The sequence below is a fragment of the Lolium rigidum genome, chromosome 1 (assembly GCF_022539505.1).
Source record: "Lolium rigidum isolate FL_2022 chromosome 1, APGP_CSIRO_Lrig_0.1, whole genome shotgun sequence".
Taxonomy (NCBI): Eukaryota; Viridiplantae; Streptophyta; class Magnoliopsida; order Poales; family Poaceae; genus Lolium; species Lolium rigidum.
The window spans coordinates 196373433-196378022 of NC_061508.1; positions in this window are offsets into that span (position 1 = coordinate 196373433).

A 4590-nucleotide genomic window follows, 5' to 3' on the forward strand; every position below is an offset into this window, starting at 1 on the left:
TTTCAATTGTGAATATTGTAAAGACATTGTATATTGTGTGATAATCAATAAAGCTCAAGGTTTTCTCTAATGAGCTTTACTTATAGTTTGCGTTATTCATAATGTGTATTATTTATTATTTACTTAATGAATTTCCTCACAATTGAAATATAGGGTATTTATTTAATGTTTGAATTTGAAATTCAAATTCAACTTTGGTTTGAATTCAATCATACAACTTAAATTTGAATTCAATCATGCAACTTAAGATTGTGATGCAATATCTCTTCTCTCTTCTCAAAACCCTAATCTAGTTGAATAAGAGCAAGTTTGTCACACTCTCGAAACCCTAACCCTGTAAGGTGTCGAGGGAGAAACTTGTCCCCCTTCGATGCAGTTTTGTTTTAAAAGCGCGAAATTTCCCCAGAATTTACGATGCAATGCACATCCCTTTCTAAAATCTACCCCTCGATTGTCTCTAAACCTGGGATATTACAGCCTTTCCCCCTTAAAGAAAACTTCGTCCCGAAGTTGTGGTTGTAATACCTGAAGAGTTCGGGGTATGTTTTCCTCAGGTCTTCCTCCTTTTCATCTGGGGTTTTTAAAAACTTTCTGAGTTGCGACACATGGAATACATTGTGAACTTGGGATAACCTCCCCGGTAGTTCCAATTCAAAGGCTAACCCTCGATTTTGACCCAGAATCTTGAAAGGTCCGATGTATCTAGGGCTTAACTTCCCCTTTACTCCGAATCTCTGAAGTCCTTTCATCGGACTCACCTTGAGATATACCATGTCTCCAACTTGTGGCTCCCATGTCCTTCTCTTCTGATCGGCATAACTCTTCTGTCGACTTTGAGCTATCTTAAGCCTATCTCTTATAATGTCAATGATTTGTTGCTTTTCCTTGATATAATCAGGATTAAACTCCTTGCTTGCTCCAGCCTCATACCAACATATGGGTGATCTACACTTCCTTCCGTATAGAGCTTCGAATGGTGCCATCTTGATACTGCTTTGATAGCTATTGTTGTAGGAAAACTCTGCTAGTGGCAAATGTTCTTCCCATGACCCTCCGAAGTCTAGAGCACAAGCCCTAAGCATATCCTCTAGGATTTGGTTGGTTCTCTCTGTTTGTCCACCTGTCTGAGGATGATAGGCGGTACTATAATCTAACTTGGATCCTAAAGCTTCATGTAGTTGCTTCCAAAATGCTGATGTGAACACGGATCCTCGATCTGACACGATCTTCTTGGGCACTCCATGTTTGCTTACGATCTCTTTGATGTAAAGATCAATGAGTTTTTCTCCTTTATCCTGTTGATTTACCGCTAAGAAATGTGCGCTTTTCGTCAACCGGTCCACGATTACCCATATCATATCCTTATTTTTATTTGTCATGGGTAGTCCGGTGATGAAATCCATTCCTATCTCCTCCCATTTCCATTCTGGAATGGGTAAAGGTTGTAACTTTCCTGCCGGACTCTGATGTTCAGCCTTCACTCTTTGGCAGGTATGGCATTCCGCTACGTATTGTGCTATCTCTCTCTTCATGTTATTCCACCAAAATAGCTCCTTAAGATCCATGTACAGATCTTTGTACTTCCCGGATGTATGGAATATGGTGTTTGATGAGCTTCCCGGAGTATTACTTCCTTGATCTCAGCAATATCCGGAACGCAAATCCTCTTCTGGAACCATAATGATCCCGACTCTCCTCGGTGGAATTCTGACGGTCTTCCTTCATCTATCCTTCTCATCTCCTCTACGATGAATGGATCGTCCAATTGACCCATCATTATCTCATTCTTTAAGTTAACATTTAGCTCATCGGCTACTTGTAAAGCCGATAGTCCTTCATGAGCTTCTTTCTCCCAAAGTTGTATTTGGGCTTGACTTATTTCCTTCCTCAACTCCGGTGATAACTCTTGTTCCACTCCTCCAGTGCTCTTCCTACTCAGAGCATCTGCTACAACATTAGCCTTTCCTGGAGTATAATTGATGGTCAAATCATAATCCTTGATTAGTTCGAGCCATCTTTTCTGCCTCATGTTGAGTTCCTTCTGAGTAAAGAAGTACTTGAGACTCTTATGATCCGTATAGAGCTCACACTTGGCTCCATAGAGAAAATGTCTCCATGTTTTAAGTGCAAAAACGACTGCTGCTAATTCTAAATCATGTGTTGGATAGTTCACTTCATGAGGTCTGAGTTGCCTTGATCCATAGGATATTACTTTCCGATCCTGCATGAGTACGCAACCCAATCCATGTTTGGATGCGTCACAGTACACGGTGTAATCCTTGCCAACTTCCGGAACTGCTAACACCGGTGCTGTGGTGAGTTTCTCCTTCAGAGTTTGAAAACTCTTCTCACACTCCTCAGTCCACACAAATGGTGTGTTCTTTCTTAACAGCTTCGTCATCGGTCCTGCTATCTTGGAGAATCCTTCAATGAACCTCCGGTAGTATCCTCGCCATTCCTAGGAATCCTCGGATTTCCTTGACAGTCTTGGGTGCTTCCCAATCTAAAACTGCTGCTACCTTGCTCGGGTTAACAGCTATTCCATCCTTGCTAATGACATGACCAAGAAATTCTACTTGATCTAGCCAAAATTCGCACTTGCTAAATTTGGCATAGAGTTGATGTTCTCTTAGTGTTTGCAGCAGTAACCTCAGATGTTCAGCCTGTTCGGTTTTATCTTTGGGGTATATCAAGATATCATCGATGAATACGATGACAAACTTGTCTAAATAGGGCATGAAGATCTTATTCATAAGATTCATGAAAATTACTGGGGCATTGGTTAATCCAAAAGGTACTACTAGATATTCATGATGTCCGTACCTCGAGACAAAGGCTGTTTTCGGAACGTCTTCCTTCTTGATCTTTATCTGGTGATAACCGGATCTTAGATCAATCTTGGAGAAGACTCCCGCGCCTCTAACTTGATCAAATAGATCTTGTATTCTAGGAAGTGGGTACTTGTTCTTGATGGTAACATTGTTCAAATTCCTGTAGTCTCCGCACATCCTTCTACCTCCATCTCTTTTATCCACGAAGATAACTGGTGATCCCCATGGTGAGATACTCTCCTGCATGAATCCTTTCTGTTCTAAGTCATCCAATTGCTCTTTAAGTTCTTTCAACTCCTTAGGCCCCATCTTGTATGGTGCTTTAGCAATCGGAGCTGTGCCTGGGATTAGGTCGATAGTAAATTCTATCTCCCTATCTGGTGGCATTCCAGGTAATTCCTTTGGAAACACATCCTGGAATTCATTTACTACAGGTATATCTTCCAACTTCACTTCCTTCATGCTATTCAATTGTAGCTCTACTTCAATCTGTGTATGCTTGTCTCCTTGGTAGATCATTCTACTTCCATCGGGGCTTTTCAAAGACACAGTCTTGTTCACACAGTCGATCAATGCTCTGTTAGCCTCTAACCAGCTAATACCAAGAATGACATCAATGTCCTTCATCGGTAAAATGAACAGGTCTGCGTCAAATGCGCATTTATTGATCATAATGACTTGTCCTTGTTTGGTATGGGTTACTACTATCGTTCCCCCCGCGGAAAGTATAGTTATGGGTGTATCTAACTTAGTGCAACTAATCCCATGTTTGATGATGAATTGCTGAGAAATGAATGATGTAGTTGCACCAGTATCGAAAAGTACTTTGCCAGGATGAGTAAGTATCTAGAGCGTACCTATCACTGCTTGATCGGAGTTAACCACCTCCTCCAAGCTGGTGCAGTTTAACTTGCCGAAGGGTTTCCTGTTCTTCCAGTTCCCTCCGGTGTTTCCTCCACGGCTTCCTCCTCCTCCTGACTTGTTCTTAGGGCAATCTCTAAGCATGTGCCCCTCCTCACGACAACCAAAGCAGATTATCCTAGGCTTCTTGCAGTCCTTGGAAAAGTGTCCTTTACCTCCACAGCTACGGCAAACAATTTGATTTGCAGTCTGAAACGCTTGGTTCCTCCTGCTATTGTAGTAGTAGTAGTAGTTGTTGTTGTTGTTGTACCTTGGCTTGAAACTCAAGCTGGTATTGGGCTTGTTGCTGACAAATCTCTTAGGCTCAAACTTGGCCTTCTTCCTCTTCTCATCCTGCAGTTGCTTGAAGTCATCTTCAAGAGTGATGGCTGCATCCACCAACTCTTGGAACTCAGTTGCTCTCATCATCCTGAGCTGAACCTTGAACTGGGGACTTAACCCCCGCAGGAACCTCTTCTTTTTCTTGTCCTCGGTGTTGACCTCCTCAACCGCATACCGAGACAACTTCGAAAACTCCCTGACATAAGTCAGGATAGCTTTATCCTTCTGCTCGAGACTTTCAAATTCTCGACGCTTCAGTTCCACTATGCTCTCAGGGACATTGGATTCCCCGAACTTCCTCTTAAACTCCTCCCGGGTAAATACCTTCTCGGCCGGATAAACGGCTACGATATTGTCCCACCATGATGCGGCAGGTCCACACAGTAAGTGTGTTGCATATCTGACCTTCTCCAGGTCATTCCATCCAACGGTGTTGAGCTTTCGCTCCGTGTCCATCAACCAATCCTCCGCGTCCATAGGTTCGGGCGCGTATGCGAAGGATATAGGCTTTGTGTTC